General features: G+C 50.5%; 1 long non-coding RNA gene across 1 annotated transcript; it reads right to left on the bottom strand.

The window, feature by feature from the left end:
- Window positions 1-5161: 5161 nt before the first annotated feature.
- On the bottom strand, window positions 5162-11564 carry LOC144930702 (uncharacterized). The gene is made up of 3 exons (XR_013636014.1): window positions 11479-11564; window positions 10891-11001; window positions 5162-5784 (listed from the first exon to the last, which is right to left on the bottom strand). It is a non-coding gene; the product is annotated as an uncharacterized LOC144930702 (long non-coding RNA).
- Between the last annotated feature and the right edge of the window lie 319 nt (window positions 11565-11883).

Here is an 11883-nt window from a genome sequence, read left to right as displayed (position 1 = left end):
GGAGGTGACTGGAGTGCTTTCTGCTGCCCCGGATCAAACATCACTAGAGACAGGCCTGCCCCAGACACCCAGATTCAAACGTGGAGGGTGTCTGAAATCTGAATTCAGCTCTGGATCTGCATTTCACCAGTGGCCCCTGGCTCCATAATAGTCTGGACCAACCCAGGAGGCCCAGTTTCCCCCCTGCAGTGTACAAATAATTCCCAATGAAGTCAAAAGGCATTACTGCTCCTCTGTAAAGCATTGGGTCCTTGGATTGCAGCACTCCCGCCTCGGAGAGCTCTGAAATCTGGATGTGGTGTTGGACTGGGACTTTGCAGCTTGAGCCAATTTCTGAACATCGCTCTGGATCCTGCCTGGAGCTACTCAGTCTCCCTGACACTCCCTTGCAATGCTCTGCAGAGCCAGGAAGATGAGGCTACAGCTTATTAGCTAGTGCATGTAAAGCGCTGTAGAGACATACAGCCAAATCTATCCCTGATGTAATCCTGCTGACAGGCAGGGCCGTCTTTAGGCATACGCAGACTACCTGGCTGCTGGCTGCGTAGGGCACCCGAAAATTTGGGGCATGCCTGGGCCTTTGTGTCCACCCTCCTGCCTCTTTCTATCCCTGTTCTAATCTGACCCCTCCTGCAGGCTCCTACCACAGCTGGCTGCTGCAGCCTGGTGAGTCTTCCTCTGGAAGAGATCTAGTACTTAAAAGTGAAAAAGCCCTTCCAGCCTTTCAGACTTATTAGCACAACACTGAAATTGTTAAAGAGCCATTCAAGGGGTAAAAAGAAAAGGAGGACTTGTGGCACCTTAGAGACTAACAAATTTATTTGAGCATAAGCTTTCGTGAGCTATAGCTCACTTCATTGGATGAATCCGATGACGTGAGCTGTAGCTTACGAAAGCTTATGCTCAAATAAATTTGTTAGTCTCTAAGGTGCCACAAGTCCTCCTTTTCTTTTTGCAGATACAGACTAACACGGCTGCTACTCTGAAACCATTCAAGGGGTAATGAAGCCATTTGACAGGCATTTGCCAACCACCCGGTCTATGCTGTCAGTTTCTGAATTTACTGACAAAAACAATTGTGCATTACTGTAATAGTTACTCAGAACATGTTAGTCTACAGGACCTTAGTTTAAAATATGCTTTAAAAATATTTCATTAGTGTGTTGCTGAAGATTATAAAATCACATCTCTAAAAAAATCCTAGCATAGATTTTTAGGTGCACAATCTGAGTATTCATTTTTAGCCTTAAATGCTTGGATCTTCAGACATTTAGTTTTTTAAACAAATCCTTCAAAAGACCACCCTTATCTAAAATACACATGCGAGCCCGGGTTGCTGTTGGGCATAGGGGCACCAGTTTAATAATACTGCATAGGGCCCCATAAATCCTAAGGACAGCCCTGCTGACAGGAGTGAAGTTATACCACGGAGGCAGCGGTCCAGAAGTGCCATGGAAGCACCGAATATGATGAAGGCCATGGGAATACTCAGGAGAAAGAAACCAGGGCACTAGAGCACTCATTCAAAAGCCAAGGCCAATGTATTGGCCTCCAAGTTGATTTTCCTCACATTGTTGCCCTCTCGCTCACTCGATAGCCAATTGCAACAGTCCCTGTGACAACCGTCACCTGTCACCAGCCAAACTGGAGCTGCAGAGTTTGCAAGAGAAGATTAAAGCCATCAGTCACCTTTGAGTCAATACAGTAGAACTTCAGAGTTACCAGTCAACCACACACCCCATTTGGAACCGGAAGTACGCAATCAGGCGGCTGCAGAGACCAAAGGAAAAAAGCAAATACAGCACGGTGTTAAATATAAACTACTAAAAAAAAGGGAAAGTTTAAAAACCAAAAATTTGGCAAGGTAAGGAAACTGATTCTGTGCTTGTTTCATTTAAATTAAGATGGTTAAAAAGCATCATTTTTCTTTTGCATAGTAAAGTTTCAAAATTGTATTAGGTCAATGTTCAGTTGTAAACTTTTGAAAGAACCACCATAACAGTTTGTTCAGAGTTACGAACAAGCTCCATTCCCAAGGTGTTCGTAACTCTGAGGTTCTACTGAATCCCTATTCAAAGATGTCAGTTTCCTGGAAATGGGCCAAAGTATTATAAGTGGAGTGAGGAGTGATGCCCTATACCTGCCCAGCACATCACTTGCTTTCAGTGGCCTACAACTTTGCCAAACTTTAACTGTTTAGGATCAAATATTCCTTGGTTGCTCCCTGCCTAAGGCTTAATATTTTGGCCAACTTCCCCCAGAAACGTCTCAGCCATCACTCACAACACTGTTAGGGAAAATAGTACTTCTACCAATTCCAGCTACACTTCCAAGTCTTCTTTTAAGAAGTGTAGTTCCTTCTCCCCCCCTCCCCTACCCCCGCCCAAGGTACAGGTACTTGAAATTTGGTAAGGGATTAGCGCTGGGGTCACAGAGGCATATTTTGCTGTCCCTGTGAAGATCAGCCCCCACTTTGGCTGAGTTATGATTGTGTCCCCTTGTGCATTTGCATTATGCTGGTCTTTAATTGAATCATCACATGCTCTTTTCCACTCCCTCATTCAATGCACCAATCACATTTTATGACAGAGGCATAATACGTCTTTTTATCCACATTCAACGTGTGTGGCCACATGCCTTGTTTACTGCCCGTCAGCCAAACCCTGCACTGAGTGCAGAATAAATTAATTTCCTCCTGGGCTTTAATATAGTAGACGTCATCCCAGCACTTGAGTGCTCCACCAGCATTAATGGGTTTATTGTAATAGCACCCCAGGTAGGTAAGGGGTACTGTTGTCCCCATTTTGCAGATGGGGAATGGAGGCACAGAGAGGGCCAGGGAAACATTCATCCACTAGTTGTGAGAGTCTCAGGATCCCAGTGCCCCACCTGAGAAGCCTAGAATCTGATTTTTCAGAGACATTGAGCATCCACACTCCCACTGGCTCTGTCTGCAAGTGCATGGGTGGTGGGTATAATAGGCAAGGGGAGGCGTTGCCTCTCCTAGCACAGCAATCCCCGCTGCCTAACACCTGGGCCGTGGTCCCCGCTGCCATCTGCCGGCCTCTTTCCTTCCCTGCTCTGACCCTTCCCCAAGGCTCCCACAGCTTGCTGCTGCTGCCTGGGGGGAGTCTTCCTCCTCTCTTCTACCCCATCCCCTTCCCCACTCAGAGGTCCCTGCAGCTGCCGGCCTGTGTCTCTCCACAGGGCACAGGGAGTGTGTGTGTCTCTGTGTGTGTGTGTTAGAATGCCAGCTGGGAGTCAGTGGGGGGTGGGGGGAAGCAAGGAGGCGAGCAGAGGGGATCCCTGAGTAACTTTACACAGTGAAAAAGCCTTCCAGAGATCTAGTAGCAGAGATCACTGAAACTCTTAAAAAGCCATTAAAGTGGTAATGAAGCCATTTGCCAGTGCCCAGGAAGCCTTTGGCCACATTCAGCTGGCTTTTATATTGTAGGAAAATGTGTTATTGGGGTTAAAAAGAGTTTCCAAATGACGACCTTTCAGTTAGTCTCTGTATCCAGAAGACGCAACTGCTGACCTGGCAGAAGGAGGAGCTGACGTAGCCAGTGAGTTTATTTCTTGATCTAGTCGTTTTATTCAAACCCTCTTTAAGTAAACGAGACTCTGGCAGGGAATTCGGTGTAAGAAATACTGCCTTAATATAGGCTGTCAATGACAAGTGCTTTTTCAAAAAGAGAGATTAAGCTTCAGGTTGGCGCAGATATCCTGGCTTTTCGTTTCTTTCTACACAGCATACACCGAATTCCCTGCCATGCAGAGGAGAATCTATTTGGCAACTGAGCTATACCTGTTCCCTGTTCAGTTCCCTTGGGGAATGTTATTAGTGCTTTAAGGTGAAAAGGGGAGAGGGTGTCATGAGGGGCTCAGCAGCAGGGTGAGTGACTATAACTGGGTTCAAAAAAGAACTAGATAAGTTCATGGAGGTCAGGTCCATCAATGGCTACTAGCCAGGAAGGGCAGGGATGGTGTCCCTAGCCTTTGTTGGCCAGAAGCTGGGAATGGGCAACAGGGGATGGATCACTTGGTGATTACCTGTTCTCTTCGTTCCCGGCATTGGCCACTGTCAGCAGACAGGATCCTGGGCTAGATGGACCTTAGGTCTGACCCAGTAGGGCCATTCTTATATTATGTTCTTATGCGAGGAGGCAAGTGGCGCGGCGAGCCAACTACACAGCAGGTGTCTTGTAGGGGGCGGGGAAAGGGTCTGGCGGAGGGTCGAGGAGGCGAGCAGCAGGCAGGCAAGGAGATGAGCGGAGGAGGGGATCTTGAGGGGGGCTGAAGAGGTGAATGGCGAGTCGTTGGTCTGTGGGGGTGGGGTGGAGCAGGTGTGGAGTGTGGGTGGGGCTGTGGGCGGAAGAGGCAGGACTCGGAGTTCGCCTCCCCCAGGGGAAGTTTCACGCACCACCCATGTGCAAGTGTGAGTGCCCAGCACACGAAATGTGGGTGCTTGTACAGAATTAAAGTAGGAGTGCAGTGGCAGAGTGGGCCCAGGATTACGACAGTGCGGGGGAGGGATAGCAGGTCAGGATTGAGAACCTTGGCGGAATAGCAGCAGAGGTGAATCAGCAGAACTATGTGAAACCCAGGACTGGAGTAGCCAAGCACTGGGTCAGTGTCAGACTTGGAATTGGAACCCAGGAGTCGTGGCTCCTTTTTCAGTGCTCAAATCAGATCACCCTGCTCCTCCTTCAGTGAGAGTGTGTGAGGGAGAGAGACCAGGAGTCAAAAACAAGGAGAAAAGAAATCCAGCTGGGTAGCTAATTTTTCTGATCTTTATTTGCATTTCTCTGAATGGTGCAATTACAGCTGAGTTCCCGGGCAGCCTAGCATTTCACATTTATTTAGATTTCAGTTAGAAAAACTAACTAAAGAAAGGTTTCAGAGGAACAGCCGTGTTAGTCTGTATTCGCAAAAAGAAAAGGAGTACTTGTGGCACCTTAGAGACTAACCAATTTATTTGAGCATGAGCTTTCGTGAGCTACAGCTCACTTCATCAGATGTTTACCGTGGAAACTGCAGCTGTGTGTATATAAAGTCTGCTGCAGTTTCCACGGTAAACATCTGATGAAGTGAGCTGTAGCTCACGAAAGCTCATGCTCAAATAAATTGGTTAGTCTCTAAGGTGCCACAAGTACTCCTTTTCTTTTAACTAAAGAAAGTGGCTCAGCCAGTAGTCTACAAAAATTCAGTCCCAGCCTTTCAGCCTTTAGCCCTCTAGCATCCTTTAGCTCACTCAAGAGGTGGCTTTTACAGCATGGAAATGATACTTTATGAAGCAAAAATGATCATTTGGATTTGTTACCAAGGCAGCTTGTGCCTGTGCATAGCGAGCAGATACATTGGCCGGTAGCAACAAGCAGTTAGCACGTGTTCTAACGCGTGCTTCTCCCCACGAATCTTTAATCCCATTTATCCTCCATGGCATTTGTAGACAATGAACAGTGTGGCCTGGTTCTTCACATTTTGCCGCCCCAGGATCTCCGAGCCCTGCAGTTCCCGACTCCCGTACAACAGGCTGATGGACCCCGAGCCACCAAATTTCCTCTCCTGCATGATCCGCTCCTTGATCTGATCGACCGTCTCACAGAGATCGGCTTCCAGCTGCAGGGTTCTCGGGCCATTGCTGATGGTCAGGGACACTCTGGTGTCAGTTGCTGGGCCGATGGGGAAGGGGTGGAGGTGGGTGACCTTTTGGAAGGACCCATTGCAACCCTTGGTGGGAAGAGCTGCCTGGACTCGTGAGCAGCCATTCCTCTGCTGAAACTAACACACGAAGGAGAGAAGTGAACGAGTCAGACATGGCCACCAGAAAGGAACAATTGTGTTATCTGACCCATGTAATATGCCACATAATCATAGAATATCACAGTTGGAAGGGACCTCAGGAGGTCATCTGGTCCAACCCCCTGCTCAAAGCAGAACCAACATCCATCATTCCCACGAAATGCACCTTTGACCCCCTGTGATGCTCCCTAAGGGTATCCCGAGCTGTGAGGCACCTCCGCACCCCCTGCCCTTAGCATGAAGCAGGCTTGTCTCTGCCTGCTGTGGATCCGCTTCCTGGGACCAACAGCTTCTGGCAATACAAACGCTGCCATCCAGGCCTTGGCAGGCCTCACTCCAGTGGGGGATTTAGAGTTAGTGGGGCCCTGTGCTCAGCTTCATTTTGGGGGGGCCCTTCTTGGGACCCCGCCAAGAAAACGAACATTCTCGCTTATTTCCTCCCCGCCCCCGTTTTTCATTCCTTTTTTCTTCATCCTCCTCCTATAAGTAATAGGAAGTAAATGAAAATAAAGGGAGGTACCTTGATTGTTCTTGTAGTCTAACTTATTTTTCCACAGACACTTGAAAATCGCTGAGGGTCTCGGTGGACACTTAATGATCTTTCCAAATATTGTTTGTACCGTTAGCTAACGATTGTAAAGCGCTTGGGATAAAAGCGCTTTATAAAAAAAAATGTAAAAAAGTGTTGGGGTTTGGGGTCTGGCCAGGAGTTAGGGTGAGGGAGGGGGCTCAGGGCTGGGGGTGCAGGGTCTGGGAGGAAGTTAAGGTGCAGGAGCAGGCCAGGGGTTGGGGGTCTGGCCAGGAGTTAGTGTGCGGGAGGGGGCTCAGGGCTGGGAGAGGGGGTTGGGGTGTGGAGTGCTTACCTGGGGCAGCTCCTGTTTGGTGCGAGGGGTGCAGGTGGGGATGTACGGGGGTGCAGGAGTCAGGGTGGGTGGGGGTCTGGGGAGGCAGGGTTGTGGGGGGTTGCAGGAGTCAGGGAGGGCAGGGGGCTGGCTGTGTGTGAGGGGGTGCAGGAGTCAGGACTGGGAGTGTGTGAAGAGGTGCAAGAGTCAGGGCTGGGGTGCAGGGTCTGGGAGGGAATTAGGGTGCAGGAGCAGGCTGGAGGTTGGGGTGCAGAGTCTGGCCAGGAGTTAGGATGGAGGAGGGGGCTCAAAGTTGGGGCAGGAGGTTGGAGTGTGGAGCGCTTCCTTGGGGCAACTCCTATTTGGTGCAAAGGGTGCAGGTAGGAATGTGTGGGGGAGGTGCAGGAGCTCCCTTTTGGTGCAGATGGGTGGGGGTGCGGATGTGGGGGGTGCGTGAGTCAGGACAGGGGGCTGAGGGTGTGGGCTGCGGTCCTGGGGGTGCTCTCAGCCCCCTGCCCTAAGCGGCTCACGGCAGAGGGCTGGGGGCAGGTATGTGTAGGGGGAGTGCCTTTGCTCTGCCCTGCCCCGATTCCACCCCTCTTCCCCAAGGCCCCGCCTCCACCTCCTCCCCGGAGTGCCCCGAGCACGGGCAAACAGAAAGTGCTGGGAGGAAGGGGGAGGGGCAGGAACAAGGCAGGCTCAGGGGAGGAGGCGGGGGAGAGGGGAGCTTAGCTGCCAGTGGCACCCTGTATTTTACTGCAAATCCGCCTCTGCCTCACTCACTCTATATAGGCAGCAATAGGCGCACACCAAGTGCTGAGTCCTCTAAGTATTCCCAGCAGCGTTCAGCCCCTTATGCCCCGAGCACTGACAGAACCACCAAGCCCGCTCTTCCCAAAGGAACAGAGCACACCAGCTTATAAATTTCAGGTCAGGTCCAGGCCTTTGCTGAACTCCACAGCACTCAGAGATATTTACAGTGAAAGCAGGAATGTTTGTCATCAGAGATTCAAGTAACAGGAGTAAGAATATTGGAAACAAATGGATACATATAAAATAAAGTCATAACATGCTTTCTAGAGACTAAACCTGCAGTTTTCTCTCACCCAACCTTCTCTGCAGCCCCTTCAAGCAAGCCTGGCTGAGACCCCTTTCTCATGAAGCAAAACCCCTGTCTCTTTATTTCCTTTGTGAAGGAAATTTCCTTTCTTTCCTTTTATTTCCTTTCTTCTTTAACCGCTAGAGATACCCCCAAAGTACATTGTCTTTACTCATAGACAGGATAACACCCTCCCCCTGCTCCCCGGGCTTGTTTTTTCCTGTTGATTTCACATCTCTTCATTAACATTTGATTTAAATATATATGAACATCCATCGTGTTACCTCACAATGCTTAATTTACATCCCGACTGAAGATAAATGTTTCCTAACTCCTGTCTGTAGGAACTGGTCTAGGGCATGTCACCTTTTGGTGACTCACTTTTAACAGACATACCTAAGAACGTAAGTTTCTGGTACAGACACACAGCTCCTTGCAAAGTACCTGTAGGTACATTTCACAATGATATTGATGACCAGGGAGTCATTTAAGACCTCATGTGACATTCTTTGGTGAATCAGAATGTACATCCCAGAATCAGGAGCTTCCCATAACCCCCTAGCACTCCCTTGCCAATTGGCATTAAGGGGTGCTGGGGTCACGCCTTGGCAAAATGTTTCATTTTTCATGAAAAATGAAATTGTTGCTTTCTAAGCTTCTCTTTGGTATTCCCCCCCCCCATCACAAAACAAATCAAAGAGTTTACATTTACTGGAAACTGGGTTTTAAATGAGTGGGTTTAACGCCAGCCTTATGTTGGTGGCCTTATATCTGCATCCCAGATCCACAAACTCCACATTGCCTCTGGATGAGACAGGGCTGAGGGAGACTGTATTGCTGTTGCCACGTCTTGGCGCGGTCTGTCTAGCAGGGGAGGGTGTTTCACCTTCTCCTAACTGACCCTCCTGAGTTTGTTCTCAATCAGTTCAGTGCTTGGACCCTCACCTCCAAGTGAGTCTATCAGCCCTTCCGTTTTAGGGCTTGCAGTCGCCTGGCTGTTTCCTAGAGGCAGCCTGGGGCAGGGCTGTCACCATCTTACTATCCCCAGCCTTTCTGCCTCCTTTCCCTTCTCTGTGCTCTCCCCTTTATAACAGGCCTGGTTTCCCCTCCTGATTGCAGCTGTGGGCGCTTGCCTCCATGGCTGGCCGTTCTCGAGGTGTGATCAAGGTGCTTGCTTGTAAACAGGAATGACTCCTCTCTGTCTGTGCTCAGGACGGGGTCTGTAAACCCCAGAAGAATTGCTCAGAGCCACACTGAGAAACGCTGGACCGGGACTCATCAGGATGGAAGGAAAGAATTTTGGCTTCAGACCAGCAGGGCGGGGGCTTGCTGCCCTTAGTTACTATTTGTTATTTGCAGTGTTGTAGTGCTTACAAACAACAGTCAGGATCAGGACCCCCCGATGCTAGTGTAAGCGGGGGAATAGTCCCGCTATTATGGGGAACTTTCCTGGCTTCTGCACTACCCCAGTGAAGTGGGCTAGTGAAAAGATCTGAGTCCTCGCTCCCACTTTCTTTACCCAGAGGCCTCCCTGCCCTTGAGGACTCCCCTTCCACTCTCCTGTCTGGCAGAGTCCTCGTAACCCCAACAAGGCTGGGCCCAGGATTCTTGGGAGGCTCGACCCCCAACCCTGCTGTGGTCACCTAGGACAGGGGCTAGGGTGTCCCCACTCCGGGGTGCTCTCTCTGCACTGGGCACTTCTCTGACCCACTGACCATTACATACAAGTTAAAGCAAATGCAAGTTATTTAATCAACAATTAATTTTAAAAGGAATAAGGAAAAATGGGAAGGCTAAAGGAAACCCATCACCCCGCTCTGTGGCAGGGAACATCACAAACAGTGTCTCTGGAATGTCCGGGCAGTTCACAGTCTGTTCCTTGTAAGTCCCAGGCCTCCTGCTCAGGCCCTGGCTGTGCTGCAGGGATGCTGTGGGTTGGACACTTGCTCTGGTGGTGGTCACACGCTCTCAGGCTCTAAGTAGTAGGACCCATCTGCCCAGTGTCGCCCCCGCCCTGTCGGGGTTACGATCCAAGTCTGGCCTGCAGAGCCTCTTGGCTGAGGAGTCCCCCTGTGCTGGGCCCACTGCCCAGGGTCTCCCTCGCTCTCCCCAGCTGCTCACCGCACCCAGCTCCAGACTGCTCCAGCCCCAGCTCCACCACCCTGTCTCTGCACTGCTGCTGCTGCTCTGCCTCCAGCTCCCTGGGCTGCTTCTTTGGCCCCTCTGGCTCTGGATGCTGCAGCTCTGCTCCCAGGGCAAGTCTGCTCTCTCTGGGCTGTGCCTCTGGCTTTGAGGCTGCAGCTCTGCTCCCGGCACAGGGTCTGCTCTCTTTGGATCTGTCCCAGTTCTGCTCCCCAGCTCAGCTCGGGCCCCTGCTTTCTCCTTAGCTCAGCCCCACTCTGTCTGACCCAGGCAATTCCAGCTCACACGGAGGACGGGACCCCCCTGGCCTCCTGACTCCCTGATTAGCCTGACTGCCCTGTCATTCAAGCTGACCTGGAGCATTGGCCTCTCCCCATTGTTCCTGGGGACTATCAATCTTAGGGTCCTGATTTCCCATAGACCCTTCCCCTTTTAGTACTGGGAGCTAGCCAACCAGTACACCCCCCTGACTGTTAGTAAGGGGGAACAGTCCCCTTACACTAGACACAGAACAAAAAGATTAACATAAGCCCAAGTCTGAGTTCACAATTAGTCCACAGGAGAGCAACGCAGATTCATGGGTCTGTTCACATCGGTAATGTGAGTCCATCCGTATGGAAAGGGGGTATTTGATGCCGCTAAATCAGCTGATCCATGGTCCCTTCTGAAGCCATCAGCATTGTCAAGGGGAGCGTTTCAGACCTGATGTGGGAGCAAGTGAGTTTTTTCTCCCGATTTGGGTGCACAGGGCACTGGTACCACAGAGATTGTCTCCAGAGAGAGAGAATGAAGCGAGGGAGAGAAATAGAGAGGGAGGCCGAGACAGAAATGCAGGGAGTGGAGGGGAGAGGCTGGGAGAGCTAGAGAGGAACAACTGAGAGAAAGAAAGATGGGGGCTGGGGGGTTTGTGGTGGTGGCAGGTTTGCAACAGTGAAAATTAAAATAACATATTTTCCCTGTCTGTCCTGGTTAGCTGGCATGACCCGCCCCTCACCCACTTACCTGGGGTAGACTTTGCACATCCATGGCTCTGCTGTCTGGTGTGGAGGCTCCGATCTGTCTCTTCTTAGCCCCTAGGCTGTTATCTGGGGTTCTTTATACTCTCCCTCAAAACTGAAAGTAAAAGATACACTGAAGGCCACGGCACTGTACAGCTGTTACATCCAAAAGCACCTGGCAGCGCTCCCACCTGAAAGACTAGGGCGAGAAGGGGACAGGAAGGGCAGTGGGGTGAGGTAGATTGAGCCCTCTACCCTGGCCAAGCTAAAACCTAGCTAGTGGGCCGAGCCAAAGACCCAGATCTCAGTACCCCTGAACGTGGAGGGTGATTGAGATCTGAACCCAGGTCTGGAGCTGAATTTCATCAATGGCCCCCAGCTTCATAACGAGCTGGAGCAAACCGCAGGGAGGTTGCATTCTCCTACTTCAGGATACCAGTAACTGCAAGTGAAGCTGCTCGGATCCCACTGCTTGAGAACTGGGCCTGGGGGGTTTCAAAATCTGGTTGGGAGTCCAGCCCAGTGTTTTGGAGCCCATTTCGGAGCATTGCTCCGTATCTGGCCTGAAGCTTTTCACTGTCCACGAACCCACCTCTCAGTGCTCAGCCAATCCAGGGCTCATTGGCTAGTGTTTGTAAAGTGCAGTGAAGACACAGGGCCAAATCTAGCCCTGTTACCACCCAGCTCCATCAGTGACGTTACACCAGGGCTGCATTTGTCACACAAGTACTGAAATGCTGAGTATGGGACTGATCAAGAGAAAGAACCCAAGAGACTGGAGCTATTATTCAAAAACGAAGACTTAATTTGTCACTGCCTTGATTTTGTTTGTATTGTTTCCCTCTCAGCTGCTCTGTGGCCAACTGCAAGCTTCGCAAGAGACATTGGAGCTCTGGGGATTTCAGATGACTCAGATTGTCACCTTTGATCACAGCTACTTGCCAACAGCATTACTCTAAGCCGCAGGTTTCCTGTAAATGGGCTGAACGTCGAATCC

This window comes from Lepidochelys kempii, chromosome 6 (genome assembly GCF_965140285.1).
Source record: "Lepidochelys kempii isolate rLepKem1 chromosome 6, rLepKem1.hap1, whole genome shotgun sequence".
Lineage (NCBI taxonomy): Eukaryota > Metazoa > Chordata > Testudines > Cheloniidae > Lepidochelys > Lepidochelys kempii.
Note: the sequence above shows the minus strand (reverse complement) of the source record. Positions and strands in the feature narration are given on the sequence as shown.